Below are 16,909 nucleotides of genomic sequence, written 5' to 3'. Positions count from 1 at the left end.
ACAATAGTTTCTATAAAACAAAACCACCACCGTGCTCTAAAAGATATAAGTGAAGCACTAGAGCAAAAACTATATAGCTCAAAAGATATAAGTGAAGCACATAGAGTATTCTAATAAATTCCGAATCATGTGTGTCTTTCTCAAAAGGTGTGTACAGCAAGGATGATTGTGGTAAACTAAAGCAAAGACTCAAATCATACAAGACGCTCCAAGCAAAAGACTTATCATGTGGTGAATAAAAATATAGCTCCAAGTAAAGTTACCGATGGACGAAGACGAAAGAGGGGATGCCTTCCGGGGCATCCCCAAGCTTTAGATTTTTGGTGTCCTTAGATTTACCTTGGGGTGCCTTGGGCATCCCCAAGCTTAGGCTCTTGCCACTCCTTGTTCCATAATCCATCAAATCTTTACCCAAAACTTGAAAACTTCACAACACAAAACTTAACAGAAAATCTCGTGAGCTCCGTTAGCTAAAGAAAACAAAACACCACTTCAAGGTACTGTATTGAACTCATTCTTTATTTATATTGGTGTTAAACCTACTGTATTTCAATTTCTCTATGGTTTATAAACTATTTTACTAGCCATAGATTCATCAAAATAAGCAATCAACACACGAAAAACAGAATCTGTCAAAAACAGAACAGTCTGTAGTAATCTGTAACTAACGCAAACTTCTGGAACTCCAAAAATTCAGCCAAACTTCTGCAATTGGAATCAGTATTTTATCACGTTCTGGTGATTTTTAACAATTGTTTTCATGAACAGAAAGTTTCTGGAATTTTCAGCAAGATCAAATAACTATCATCCAAGAAGATCCTATAGGTTTAACTTGGCACAAACACTAATTAAAACATAAAAACAAATCTAACCAGAGGCTAGATCAAAGATTTATTCCTAAACAGAAGCAAAAAGCAAAAAACTAAAAATAAAATTGGGTTGCCTCCCAACAAGCGCTATCGTTTAACGCCCCTAGCTAGGCATAAAAGCGAGGATAGATCTAGGTATGGCCATAATAATGATAAGGCAAATCATGATAACTTCTCTCATATTCTCTTCGTTCAGCAGAAAGTTTTCTTTGAAGCAAGCAAAAATAATCAAAAGGGCTAAATTTAATGTTACAAAAGTCCCCAAGATCAATCTCGGGAGGTATGCTTTCCTCCTTTGGCCCCTTATATTGCACAACCAATCCATCATTACAAGCATTCTTTTGGCAAAAAGTCACAAGCCTTTGTTCAAAAGAAAAACCTAACCCATTATTCTGAATGGGAAAATCATCGTTAAGTTTAGAAATTCTATCAATTAGAACATCGGTTGGAACCTTTTTCTAAGATTTTCATTATAAGCAACATGATCCAAAGATTGTAAACGCATTATGTCCTCTTGGTTAAAAAAATAGCTTCTATGGGAGGATGACCAACATCTACCCTATAATGCACAAAAATTTCTTTAGCCTCTTTCATTATGAATCTGAACTCATGAGCCAAAAAGATAGTAGCGGCACGCTTAACAGAAGAGTGCTCAATATTAGAAAATTCTAGGAAAATTCTTTGTATGCAAGGATGCATATGAAGAAATTGCCTTTCAAGTTCAACTACGAGCAAAGATATCGCATCCGCAAGGCTACTAGTTCTATGAAGAATAGAGCCACCCATGACGGGCAAAGCACCGGCACAAGTAAAGAAATCTTGAATAACTCCTTTCCCAATAATATTACCACTACCGACTCAAAACTTTTTAGTATGCAAGATAGCAGGTTCCTCAAGAGGATCATCGAAAGCATCAAAGTCTCCAATGTTATTATTATTGCCTTCATTAACGATAACCTCCCCAGATTCAGACATAGTGGCAGCAAACTTCAAGAAGCACGAGAAGAAAAAGAAAGGAAAGAGAGGGCGAATAAAACGGCAAGGGTGAAGTGGGGGAGAGGAAAACGAGAGGCAAATGGCAAATAATTTAATGCGAGGCATAAGTGTTTGTGACGGGTACTTGGTATGTCTTGACTTGTGCATAGACTCCCCGGCAACGGCGCCAGAAATCCTTCTTGCTACCTCTTGAGCACTGCGTTGGTTTTCCCTTGAAGAGGAAAGGGTGATGTAGTAAAGTAGCGTAAGTATTTCCCTCAGTTTTGAGAACCAAGGTATCAATCCAGTAGGAGGCCACACTCAAGTCCCACGCACCTACACAAACAAATAAGAACCTCGCAACCAATGCGATAAAGGGGTTGTCAATCCCTTCACGGTCACTTACGAGAGTGAGATCTGATAGAGATGATAAGATAATATTTTTGGTATTTTTATGATAAAGAGTAAAAGTAAAGATTGCAAGGTAAATAAAGATAGAAATAGCTTGTTTACGGAAGATTAATATGATGGAAAATAGACCCGTGGGCCATAGGTTTCACTAGTGGCTTCTCTCAAGATAGCATAAGTATTACGATGGGTAAACGAATTACTATCGAGCAATTGATAGAATTGAGCATAGTTATGAGAATATCTAGGTATGATCATGTATATAGGCATCACGTCTGTGACAAGTAGACCGAAACGATTCTGCATCTACTACAATTACTCCACACATCGACCGCTATCCAGCATGCATCTAGAGTATTAAGTTCATAAGAACAAAGTAACGCTTTAAGCAAGATGACATGATGTAGAGGGATAAACTCATGCAATATGATATAAACCCCATCTTTTTATCCTCGATGGCAACAATACAATAGGTGCCTTGCTACCCCTGCTGTCACTGGGAAAGGACACCGCAAGATTGAACCCAAAGCTAAGCACTTCTCCCATTGCAAGAAAGATCAACCTAGTAGGCCAAACCAAACTAATAATTCGAAGAGACTTGCAAAGATAACCAATCATACATAAAAGAATTCAGAGGAGATTCAAATATTGTTCATAGATAATCTTGATCATAAACCCACAATTCATCGGATCTCGACAAACACACTGCAAAAAGAAGAGTTACATCAAATAGATCTCCAAGAGAAGCGAGGAGAACTTTGTATTGAGATCCAAAGAGAGAGAGAAGAAGCCACCTAGCTAATAATTATGGACCCGAAGGTCTGAGGTAAACTACTCACACATCATCGGAGAGGCTATGGTGTTGATGTAGATGCCCTTCGTGATCAATGCCCCCTCCGGCAGGATGCCAGAAAAGGCCCCAAGATGGGATCTCACGGGTACAGAAGGTTGCGGCGGTGGAATTAGGTTTTCGTGGTCGCTTCTGATGGTTTGGGGGTGCGTAGGTATATATAGGAGGAAGAAGTAGGTCGGTGGAGCCACGAGGGTGGAGGGCATGCCCGGGGGGTAGGCGCGCCCCCTACCTCGTGGCTTCCTCGTCTGTTGCTTGACGTCCACTCCAAGTCCTCTGGATCACGTTTGTTCCGAAAATCACGTTCCCGAAGGTTTCATTCCGTTTGGACTCCGTTTGATATTCTTTTTCTGCGGAACACTGAAATAGGCAAAAAAACAACAATTTGGGCTGGGCCTCTGGTTAATAGGTTAGTCCCAAAAATAATATAAAAGTGTATAATAAAGCCCATTAATCATCCAAAACAGAATATAATATAGCATGGAACAATCAAAAATTATAGATACGTTGGAGACGTATCACTATGTCCCCACTTCGGAGTGCCGAGCCCTTCGCTCCGCCACCTCGGGACTGGCTTGGCGGCCGGGACCTCTTCCCGCGGTAAGCTCGAGCCGCGCTTCGACACCGAGCGCATTAACCAGGTAAGTCGCCTCCATGCTCGGTTTTTTATTTTTTTATTCGTTCGATTCGACCAAACTTTATATTTGTGTTAAACAAAAACTTAGTTTGTTAAAAACATTATTTATTAAAAACACTTCCCTAACCCAAGTTGACTGGGGTCTCTTAAAATTTATATGAGCCATTGTATAATAAAACTTTCTTCTTAGTCGTTGCAAAGTCTTTTCCTGACACCCCTTTTTTGACTCGAGTGTGTGGTCAATAGCTGGATAGCCCTTTTTCTCTCTAATGCCGCTCGAGTTTAGTACACTAAACTGGCCTAACGAGCAGTACTCCGCCTTCGGGATTGGAGGTTGCAGCCGTAGGTTGACCCGCTTGAAGTCTTGAGATCGGATGTGTCACATTAATGCATGACAGAAGCACAAAAGTAAGACCAATTTTCGGATTGGCACCAAATGACTTGATTTATTTCAGGCGTAAAGTTTTTACTGAAGTTTTTTGGTTTTCCAAGCCTATGGCACTTTTAAACTATTTGGGTGTTTCCAGCATTAGTCTTGCAGTGCAACGCCGGACACCTTTAGAGATTCGGCAAAAACATTCTCGGATATTGCTATATATGCATCGGTTTCGAATTATGTCTTCGGTCAATAGTTGGGTTGCTCGGCTCCTGTGCTTGCCTCCTACGCTCCACTTTGTTCGGCTAGGTGTGCAAAGGGAGAACCACTGCGATTGTGCTTATAGCTCGCATGGTTAAGCGCCTTAGTGGAGAAAGCCGAAAACTGACTGTCACAATAAGCGTAAGCTGGTCAGTGATCTGATGACTGTGTTAAGATCGATGGAGGTCACCCTGTGTTAAACGATGGGTTGTTCATAACATTGGCCGAAGTGTTAACGGCTTGACCTTGGTTGACGCCGAACACTAACCGGGAGCTAGTAGCTGGTCTCCCAACTTTAAGCTCCTATGACTAAGTGAAAGTTATAAAGCCCGCATATCTAATTGCCTCGTTTCCGCTAACACAACCGCCTTCGGGCACCGAGACGTCGGCTAAGAGTTGTTTTGTTATTGCGGAAACACCCTGCGTAGCATCTACAAGGCGGTGGAAGCCGACGATGGACCACTTTCAACTGATAAACGGTCGCAACGAAGTCAAAAGAAATACATCATCGGCGTTTGTATTTAATATACGAGGGCTGCCTTCCGTAATCATCGTTATAAAGCCATAAATATGCATCAATTTGACTTAATATTTTGGCCAAGCTGGGTTGCCTGGCTCCTGTGCTTACCCCTACGTTCCTGATTGTTCGGCTAGGCGGTAAAGGGAGCACCTCTGTGATCGTTACTACTGGGTCATCCGAGTTAGTACCTCAGACTGGGTGAAGCCGAAAGCTAGCGATCTTAAAGGATATAATTGGTCGGCAACGACGGAAGTGAAAATTTAGGTCCGCTAAAGACCACATAGTTCGGGAACTTTCCCCAAACTAAATCCTCAATATTTTTCTCCCGCATTGATCGGAGGTGAGGTTTCATGATCATGGTCGGCATGAAAACCCAAAGAAAGGAATAGATAGCGGGACTGTTTTCTTTGGAAGATGATTCTTACATTGATATAACATATCTCTCCGTGTGCCTTTGTTCATAAAACCGTATGGCCGGATTGCCTTGTTTGCCATAAATCTTTTCCCTCATAAAGGATTTATAAAGTGGGACAAACACTCCCCGGCTACTGGCCGAGGAGATTGAAGCCGATGGTCGGTCAACAAAGTTTTATACAATGTGGATCCGAGCATTAATGATGTCAAGTACTTGGATACATAGGATCATTACACATAAAAATTGCAAGTAAAATCCATTTATTGCAACCCATCTTTTAAAAACCCCTTGGGCCAACCTTGGTGCGCTTTGATTTCGACCAGCTCTAAGTTCCTTTTAGAGATCTTTATTCTCTTTTTGAAAAGTTTGTGTTAAACACAACAAAATTTTCTGTCAAACGGATATCGATCCTTAATTCAGCCACTCGTGCCCACATTAAGGCTCGGGGGCTACTGGGCTTTGCGCTCATTATTTACAGATATTTAAGGGCACATTGATCCCCTGATCTAGTGTTGCCACCCGACCAGTGGCTCGGGGGCTACTGCATTGCCTATTCAATAGAACAAATTCAAAGTGCTCAGTGTTTGGCTTGACCGAACTATGGGCAAACGCGTCTTCGGACAACAATAGGTACCAACTGGGATTTATCCGGCATCAAGCCAATACATTATGGCGACTTCTTGAGACCCTCTCTCAAGGGCCTGCCGCCGATCACTATCTTCTCTAAAATATTACACCGTGTTTCTATTCCTATGTATGCTGCCGAGTTAGGATTTGATCCTTAGGCCGATTTCTCGAATCGACATGGGTCTCACGGGCTACTGGGATCAGCGGTTTCATGTTTTCCTTCAGGTGCATCTCGGGTTTTAGACCAACACGCACACCTTGAGGGCTACTGGTTATATATCTCGGCAGAGAATAAATTACACCAATCAAGAAAAATATATCTGCAAAAAATCAGCCCAAGCCCGAGGTGGTGCATCACCTCGGAAGCAGTCCGACGTTGGAGCTCGGATACAGTCCGGCATTGGAGCTCGGATACAGTCCGGCGTTGGAGCTCGGATACAGTCCGGCGTTGGAGCTCGGATTCAGTCCGGCGTTGGAGCTTGGATGCAGTTCGGCATTGGAGCTCGGCTGCAAAAAGACACCTCGAATGCAGTTCGGCATTGGATCTCGGACGCAAGAGGACACCGCCGCACGGGAACAACACTACAAAAAAATACACTTCCGTGATGATACGTGTTTGTCACAGTAGGTCACGTTTTTTGTCATGCATGTACATCCATGACGATTTTATGACAGAATCAAGACAGTCATACCTGTGCTGTCGTAGAAGTGTTCCATGACATTACCAAAATTATCATCACGGAAGTGTCCACTTCCATGACGATAAATCGCGCGTCACAGAAGTGCTTTCGTCAAGGGTGACCGACACGTGGCATCCACCGTAACGGAACGCCGTTAAGCTATCGGGTCCGGTTTTGGATCCGGTAACCCGCTAACAGCCCCGACCAATGGGGATTTTCCATGTGTAAAATCATCATTGGCTGGAGGAAACACGTGTCGGCTTACCGTTGGGACAGATGTCATCCACTCATTGTACCGAAGGCGCCTATGATACGTCGACATGTGGCACGGCCGAACAGAGGCCCATTCCTGTGAAAAGGCCGGCCCGTTTGACTTGGTCAAAAGGTGGCGGCCGGCCCACGGAAAGCCTGTTAATGGCATGTTCGCATATAGCCCATTTACAGCCCGCTAACCCAGGGCCCATTACGACCTATCCGAATTAGGCCCAGTAGTGTCATCTGGGCCGTCCAATATGATTCCAGCCCATTTTATGTTCTGGCCCATGTATGGCCCATGACGTCTTTCGGCCCATATGAGGCCCTTTGTAACTCTTGGCCCATTAACGGCCCGTGGTGAAACTGGCCCATAATGAACAGTGTATCACTTTATACCAATTAACGGCCCATTGATCCATTGGGTCGTTTGCAGCCCATGTTATCTTTCGGCCTTCTCAAGGCCCATTTATTCTTGGGCTCATTTCCAGCATTCGGTTGCTTACGGCCCGTTACTGCCATTTTCTGCTTGTGGGCAAAATTCAACCTGTGGTTACAGTCGGCCCGTTTGTGGCCCGCTAATACGTTGGGCCGTTTTCATAGCGTCATCAAATACGGCCTATTAACAACGGCCCGTTATGGTCGGCCCATGAACGGACGACTCCAACTCTAGCCCGTTTACGGCCATAATGCGGTCTGTTTTTGGCCCATGTTTGGCCAATCGATCATATGGCCCGTATAAGGCCCATTGATGATACGGCCCGTAGAAGGCCCATTGTTCCTACGGCCCGTAGAAGGCCCATTGTTTCTACAGACCGTAGAAGGCCCATTGTTTCTACGGCCCGTAGGAGGCCCAGTGTCACTACAGTAAATATGTAGCCCATGGTTATTGTGGCCTAGTTTTAAAAAATAGGTTATTGTGGCCACTAGCTAACCGCGGAAAAAGAACTGCACTGACTACAAACAAACAAATAAACAAGACAACAAGGAAATAAATAAGTAGCAAACTTACGCTAGGCTATCACGGCTATTACACATATTATATCCACTGGGCATCAAAGTTCGCCACCAGTGCAAATAAACACGCCGACAAAAGAATATACAAAACTGAGAGCACTTCAGAAGGCACTAGGCCTGGCCGGGTCGGGCCCCCAACCAGCCGAACAAGTTGATTAGACCTCGGTTGTGTCAACGATAGATGCATGATACGTCTCCGTCGTATCTATAATTTTTTATTTTTCCATGCCAATGTTCTACAATTTTAATATACTTTTGGCAACTTTTTATATTATTTTTGGGACTAACATATTGATCCAGTGCCCAGTGCCAGTTCCTGTTTGTTGCATTTTTTGTTTCGCAGAAAACCCATATCAAACGGAGTCCAAACGGGATAAAAACTGACGGAGATTTTTTTTGGAATATTTATGATTTTTGGGAAGAAGAATCAACGTGAGACGATGCCCGAGGGGGCCACGAGGCAAGGGGGCGCGCCCCAGGGGGTCAGGCGCGCCCTGGACCCTCGTGGCCACCCCGTAAGGCGGTTGGAGCCCTTCTTTTGCCGCAAGAAAGCTAATTTCCGGATAGAGATCGTGCCCAAAATTCAGCCCAATTGGAGTTACGGATCTTTGGTTATAAAAGAAACGGTGAAAGGCCAGATCTGAGAACGCAGAAACAGAGAGAGACAGAGAGACAGATCCAATCTCGGAGGGGCTCTCACCCCTCCCACGCCATGGAGACCAAGGACCAGAGGGGAAACCCTTCTCCCACCTAGGGAGAAGGTCAAGGAAGAAGAAGAAGAAGGAGGAGGGGGGCTCTCTCCCCCTCGCTTCCGGTGGCGCCGGAGTGCCACCGGGGGCCATCATCATCACCGCAATCTACACCAACACCTCCGTCATCTTCACCAACATCTTCATCACCTTCCCCCATCTATCTACAGCGGTCCACTCTCCCGCAACCCGCTGTACCCTCTACTTGAACATGCTGCTTTATGCTTCATATTATTATCCAATGATGTGTTGCCATCCTATGATGTCTGAGTAGATTTTCGTTGTCCTATCGGTGGTTGATGAATTGCTATGATTGATTTAATTTGCTTGTGGTTATGTTGCTGTCCTTTGGTGCCCATCATATGAGCGCGCGCGTGGATCACACCATAGGGTTAGTTGTATGTTGATAGGACTATGTATTAGAGGGCAAGAGTGACTAAAGCTTCTACCTAACATAGAAATTGATGCATACGGGACTGAAGGGGGACCAATATATCTTAATGCTATGGTTGGGTTTTACCTTAATGAACGTTAGTAGTTGCGGACGCTTGCTAATAGTTCCAATCATAAGTGCATAGAATTCCAAGTCAGGGATGACATGCTAGCAGTGGCCTCTCCCACATAAAACTTGTTATCGGTCTAGTAAAGTAGTCAATTGCTTAGGGACAATTTTGCAACTCCTACCACCACTTTTCCACACTCGCTATATTTACTTTATTGCGTCTTTATTTAAACAGCCCCTACTTTTTATTTGCGTGCTCTTTATATTCTTGCAAACCTATCCAAAAACACCTACAAAGTACTTCTAGTTTCATACTTGTTCTAGGTAAAGCGAGCGTCAAGCGTGCGTAGAGTTGTATCGGTGGTCGATAGAACTTGAGGGAATATTTGTTCTACCTTTAGCTCCTCGTTGGTTTCGACACTCTTACTTATCGAAAGAGGCTACAATTGATCCCCTATACTTGTGGGTTATCAATGCATCACCCATAGCTGTATGGCATGATGGTGCGCAAGGCAGTCCTCTGACATCTTCATTACATCTTTGACTTCAAGTCGGAGCTGAGCTGAAGCAAGCCTTTCCGCTTTAAGTTGAGACTGAAGAAGTCGAACTGATTGAGGCAGCGACTGCACAGAGGTTGTCTCACACCTACTCGTGAGTAGCTTCAACTCACTGTCTTCATCAAGACAGGACCTTGGGGTCATCTCGCTGTCCTCAAGATGGTTTGGCTCACTATCTTCCCTAAAGTTCTACCTGGCATAAGAGATACGACTCTGAAAGAGAAACAAGGAGACACGTAACAGGTTTCACAATTATATAAGCAAATAAATGGATCTGTTCTGCATAAGGAACATGTTTTTACAACTACAATTTGAAACTGGTAGTCGTTGCAAACATCCAATCAGATGTAAACAGTAAAGCAAATAGTAGTGGAGGAAATGATGCCTATCCAAATCTATGCTAGAACAAAGTTTGAAGGCTTGAGAAGGATGAACTTACATTACATGTTAACACGGGCTGGACATAGCCATTCTCCATGTTGATGGAAGGATAATTCAATTAATTCCCCAAAGAAAATTCTTTATAAGTGTTGCCATTATTCTACATTTTGCAAAGAGTAAATATAGATCAAATAATATTGGAAGAAACATAGGATAATGAAGCTCAGGTGCAGACTGATGATACATAATCAAATAGCAATTAATTAAGTACAGCGTTACAAGGCAAAAGGGAGAGAGGTACTGACAAGAGCAATGCTGAGCCCAGTATTGTTGTGAGATCGTATGATCCTTTGAGCAAGGAGATTCATCTGAAATTAGTTTTCATACAAGAGAGAAGGTAAGGCACATGCAGAAATTTAGGAGTTCAAATTTTGAATTGATATCATAGACAGTACCTGACGCTGGGCTGTCAGCAGTTCTAATAGGGGTTTGGCCACTGGAGTAGGGGTAAAGTCTGTTACAGTTGGGCCTGTGTTTTCTGTGGCTGCTGATCTATCTAGTTTAACAGGTATCACTACCTTTTCCAAATACCTAGTTTGTACTCCTTGAGGATGTGCACTCACCCTCTTCCTTTTGGACATCTATTACGAAAGAACAATATTTGACTGGAAAAACATAGTATGACAACACATGGAATAGGTACAGAAAATGGATAGGTGTGGCATATACTCATATATGATGCTTAAACTAAGCAGATGGTGTAACAAAGTAGAAGTAATGCAAGAGGTCAGATGCAAAATAGGTGCGACCAATACAACCTTGCCAAGTTAGAGCAAGCACCTTGATGGGTGAATAAGATAGGCCATCCTCCACCATGCCAATTTTGTTAGCCAATGGATTGTTCCGCAATATTCCTCTCGTGCGCCCATTCTCCTATTCATTTTGATAATGTTCAATATCTGACATGCATGAAAACATAAAAACATGTGAGATTATCTGCAGAAGTGATTCTAATCCAATACTGCCTCCCTGTAAACCCCTTTATGATATCTCTGCAATTCTTTTAAGAGATGCCATGCATGTTGTAATTTGGTGTGTGCATTAATATAATGTGGCCTACTACTCAAAATATGAGAGCTCCAGAAGTGATGACACTTCGTAGATGACAGCTTCAACATATAGTAAAGAAGAACAAGTCGACCTGACCTGACAGATTCAAAATATACTAAGGGAGAACAGCTCGACCTGACCAGTCGACCACAAGAGAAGAGGATCATCTTAAAGAAGAGCAAAAGAGCAAGCAGATTAAAGATATTACAAGTCTTTCAATACAATGTCGGTTGGCCACCCATGATGAACCAGAGCGCACAGAGAAATGATATTCTTTCCGGTCTCTCCATATGTGGCTCACATGCATTTCGAAACTAAAGTAGGAACATTTAGCTGACCAATTGAACATCTCACAGTTTTACTAATATCAGATATGAATTTGTACAACTAAGCTTGTTTAGCTCGATGGGTGGAGCAGTGCTATTACGACACGAACCACGTAGGCTGATCGTGGTCATCATAAAATGGGGAAACCATAAGCATGATGAGTACAGGACCGTGGCAGTGGGATGGCAGATCTGAAGCTGCAAACCGCACAAAGGGTAGTTAGCAACCGATGTTTGCTTTGAAATAACAACTAAGATTTGGTATGGACAAGAAAGTACAGTCAACAAGTGACAAAGAAATGCAATTCTGCTGTCTCTCTATATGTCGCGACATGCATTTGGAAACTCAAGTGGGACCTTTAGCTAACCAATTAAATGTGTTTGTTAACTAATATCAGTATCATATCACAATCATATTTGAACAACTAAGCTTTCGAATTTTGAGTGTTGTGTTGTTTAGCTTGATGGGTGGAGTAAAGCTAGTACGACAGAAAGCACCTACGCAGATCATAGTAGAGTAGATAAAAGGGGAAAACCCTAAGCATCAAGAGAAAAATCAGGAAAGTGGAACTAGCTGGACTAGTGGGTGGCGCACATGCTTTTCGAAACGAAAATAGGAACATTAGGTGACCAATTAAACATTCTCTGTTTTAGTGATATGAGCATCATATCAGATTCGTATTTCAACACGTAAGCTTTGGGTTGAGGTCTTGAGGAGCAATCCTAGCACGACACGAAGCACCTACGATGATGGTAGTGAATATAAAGGGGGGAAACCATAAGCTTTACGAGTATAGTGCCCGTGCCATGGCGGATCTGAAGGTGCAAACCGGACAAAGCTACTTCGCAACCAATGTTTGCTTTCAACTAGCCACTACGATTTGGTATGGACAAGAAAAGTACAGTAAACAAATTACGATCTATTTTCCGGGTGAGATCAATAACTTAAGCACATATGGAAGAGTACGACCTCTCTTGCGACGCCATGTAGGCCTCTGCTGATACGTTGAGGGTGCTGCGGGTGCGATGGCTGTCGACGGCAGGGAAGAAGACTTTAGACGGCAGATGGTCGGGTCAGGGGATAAATCATGTTGCCGTGGACGAGGCGGTCGTAGAAGCGGCAACGGCAAGGTGGACGACGGCGCCGATGAAGCGAGAGGACGCGATGAAAGGATCCTGGTCCAGCGTCGTGGATGAGAGACGCCCATCTCTTGCAGTGGACGACGGGGTAGGGGTAGCGGCTCCGGCAAGGTGGAGGATGGGGTGGTGGACGGAGGAGGCTGGCTGCAGTGGGGAGGTTGTCGTGGTGCCGACGGTGTATGAATGGGGAAATGGAGGGGAGGGGGGATTTCAAACTTTGGGACGCGCTTCTCTGAAATGTGGGAAAGTTACGAACTGATCCCCCATTTAAAATTTCGGACATCGTGTCGGTTGGGGATAGTACGGTAATCTCGCATCTCCCAAATATTTGCCGGTAACTATTTTGGGCGAGGAGAGGGTGTTTTGGCGCCCACGGTGTATGAACGGGGCTGACAGGTAGGGCGGTTGTGTCACGTCTGAGGGAAGTTACACATCTGCCCCTATTTAAAATATTAGCCTACATCGATTTCGGGCGAGGAGAGTTTGTTTTGCCACCCACCGTGTATAAATGGGGAAATGGAGGGAGAGACACATGTCTTTCGGACGAGCTTGAATCAAATGTGTTTTGCCGCCCACGTTTGGCGCCCACCGTGTCTGAATGGGCTCAGAGGCCGTCGTGTCATGTCTAATTGAAGTTACTAGTCTACCCCTAACGACAGAAGTGTAAATCCGGTCGATAAGGATGTAAGTGTCAGGGGTAGACAGTAATTTCCATCTCGCAAACACTTGCTTCGGGCAGCCCACAAATTATAGTGGGTGTTTAGCCGCTTCGTTCAAAACTTGGGAGAATTAGCATTCACGTTAGCCCTGGGCCCTGGCAAACTAAATTCAAATCCAACTTGTATTCGATTACAAATATCCACAGATCATTCTATGTTTTGTTATTTATTTCTTCAAAACCACAACAAAGATTTATTCCACTTTTATATATGATTATGATTTAGAAATGTCGTGATCTTCGAATTCAGTAGGTTGGATACACTTTGAGTCAAACAGTTATTTCATCCAATACAATATGCTCACACGAAAAACAGTTCACCTTATGTCAATCATACAAGTAGTGAGGATTACCTCGCCTAAAAAATTTGGATCATTACAACACATGGACAACATAGGGGGTCTTACAACATAATCCATTCAGAGACATGACACAACATGCAAGTACAATAATCTAATGACAATTTCAACTGGTATCTAAAGAAGAACCGGGATTACCCTGGGCTTCAGATAGCAGAAACAGCAGGACCTCCTCCGTCTTCAAATGCAACATTCTTACTTCCTCCAATTCTTGGGTTGCTAGCATAATGCGTGCCGCTAATTCCATAATTTCCAGCCTCAAGATAAAGATTACCTCATTCATGGCAGCCACACCATCTCTTTCTGCCTCTAGTAGAGCCTCAAGAACTATAATATATGTGCTCAGACTGCTCTCCGGCGGTGTTGCCTCTGAACTGCTACCATCTGATAACATGGATGGCGCACTGCTTCCACAAATAGATTCTGGGGTTGTACATTGTGTCCTAGTGTGAACGGCATCCTGAAAGGTTTCCGCTGGACATAAGTAAGAGATAATTATCGCATGATCCAGGCGGTAAGCATACATGGTAAATGACATACGAATTATTGCCGAGCATGGCAAGCTATATTTAAATGGTTCGAAGCAGCATCAGCCGAAAAGAAATTAAAATGGTAAGATGAAAGTTGAAAGGGAGTGTACCACCGCTATATTTAAGTTACCAAGGCATCTAAGCAGTTGAAATAATCTGAGAAAGCACTTAACAGTGTGGCCTCATATAAACTACGAAGACAGTCTTGTGATGAAGTTCAGAGGAAAAGTTAAGGACTCAAATGAACTAGGCATGCATTTCTTTACGATAGTACAGCAGGCACTGCTGACATATTGGCCAACTCAGGTATAGCGTAACAACAAACAAGCATTCGAATCAAGCAATACAGCAAAGCAGACAACTGAACTATTTGTAATTCTGTAGGGTTACAGGTTGAGGGCACAAGCCAAGAAAGCAGCCCACTCGCATTACATTTCACATGTACTAAAACACACTGGCTTACCATATGTTGCTGTGAAGCCTCGCTGCTGATGCAATGTTCTTTGAAGATATCGTCAGCATCCCGTGGTTGCAAATCTAGTTGTTGTAGTTTATTCTGCACCCTCTATTTAGGTAAAATTAATTTTAATCACATGCACTAGTCCGAATTGATCATCAATGGTTCATCTAAACTAATGAAAGAAGGGTGTGTGCATACACGACAATATATCTGCTTCCCTCTATTTTTATGCTTGTTCGAGGTGCCAGCCCCAAAAGAACAAATATTTTGCTTGATGGGGTTGGCAGCTCCATAATTAATAGAAGCATCAAATTAGTCATGCAACTTGGGAAGATCAAGAACAAACAAACAAGTAATGAACAGAGGCTCGGAGCAGTGACGTAATAGCTAGCATCAGAAAATGTAGGGTAAAACGAACAAAAAGCAGCGGAACCACATGCTAGTTTGTTGATGTGTAATTAAGCATAGAGAACATTAAGCAGTCTGATGGAACCAACAGGTGGCATCAGAACAACACCATTATCATAAATATAGCATTCAAGAAGTAAAATAGTAGGCAGTGATATCTAGGAAGTACAGTAATACTTAGGACAAAACTAAAGCATATTAACTATATGTGCACTGGTATGTAATTTAGCACATGTAACATGTTCACTGCCAGAAGTATGGCCCTACAGGTGCAAGCAGAATAACGCGTCTCATGAAAAACTGATTGATGCCCTGAAGAAATTCAAAGGTGCGGTGCTTATGCTAAGAAAGTGAACGTAGGCGCCAGCCGTTGGATAATAGTACCTGATTCTCGGCGGCGTATGGGTATCGTTGTCATACTTGATAGCTAAGGATCATCGATGGTGTTCGTGTTGCAGTTGAGTTTGGGCTGGCTGTCGCCGTCGCTGAAGTGGCTCCGGTGCTACGGTTGCGGTGCCTGTCGACATACAAGAAATCTCATCTGTGGTAAGTGAACAGTTGCACGATAAAGAGAAAAACCAAAGGAGTACAAATCGAAATAACCTGATGAGGCCGCGACGTCGGTAAAGTAGGGTCGATGGAGTTGAATATGGCGTCGGTGGAGCGGCTCCGGTGCAGTGGACGAAGGCTTCGGCGGGCGCGTTGTACAGTGCTTTCGGTGAGGCGGATCTGTTGCGGCGGACGAGGGCTTGTATGAAGGGCCAGCGAAGGGGCGGACGAGGGAGTCAGTGAAGGGCCTACACTGTGGTGGACGAGGGTGCCGGTTAAGCAGATCCGGTGCGGTGGACCATGATGGTGGTCAAGGAGATCTGGAGCGGTGGACAAGCCAGTCGCTGAAGCGGCTCTGGTGAAGTGGTGAGTTGGCAGTTGGGGGTTCCAAGGTGCGGAAGGTAGATCCATCGGGGTGTGAGGTCCACCGCTGCGGCAGAGGGCTAGATTCGGCGGCTTGCCGTGGTTGGGGGGTCGGGGAGGGGAAGGGGAGGGGCTCTGGGGAAGAATGTTGGGGGCAAAGAGGGGGAAAACAATGGAGTTACCAAAGCAGCCCTTTTCCGTTCATGTGGCAGGGGTAAAACAGGAATATCGCAGGGCTAAACTTTCGGGCGCGAGATATTTCGATGTGAGCGGGGAGTTTGAAAGCTTTTGGCGCCTGAAATTATATTATGCTCTTGTGCGGCCGACTATGATATCATGGCCGAGAATTTGTTTGTTTTGCACGCAAAAAAAAGTGGAAGTTTTGAAAATCAATGTCTCCAACTCGAAACTTAGATTGTCCATTCAATTCAAATATGGATCATTGAGCTACTACAAGCAAATACCATCATACGGTCCAATTCAAATGAAATTCCAAATGTGCTTATCCTAAATATGATGACAAAAGCAAAAATGTGTATGTGTATGAATAAAGTGGATGATTATAAAGTTTGAACATGCCCGTATGTGTATATCTCTAGGTTTGATATATGAATTTGAAATCACGAAATCTCGGCTTAAAAAATGTACCTCCATTTAAATGAATTACAAAAGCTAATGATGGAGTCGAATTCCAAAATTCCAATCTTAGGTTTGTAATTCTGGTACATCAAGGTATATCACGCATGTTCAAAAGTATCATTATCTCATAGTCCAAACTGTGAAACAAATTTGATCAACCATGAGTGCACACACTTTTGACCATGTATATCTCAATTACGCTAAAGTCTCTCAAATATAGACACCTCACTA

This window comes from Triticum aestivum, chromosome 2D (genome assembly GCF_018294505.1).
Source record: "Triticum aestivum cultivar Chinese Spring chromosome 2D, IWGSC CS RefSeq v2.1, whole genome shotgun sequence".
In the NCBI taxonomy this organism is placed as follows: Eukaryota; Viridiplantae; Streptophyta; class Magnoliopsida; order Poales; family Poaceae; genus Triticum; species Triticum aestivum.
This window is presented reverse-complemented; position numbering follows the sequence as displayed.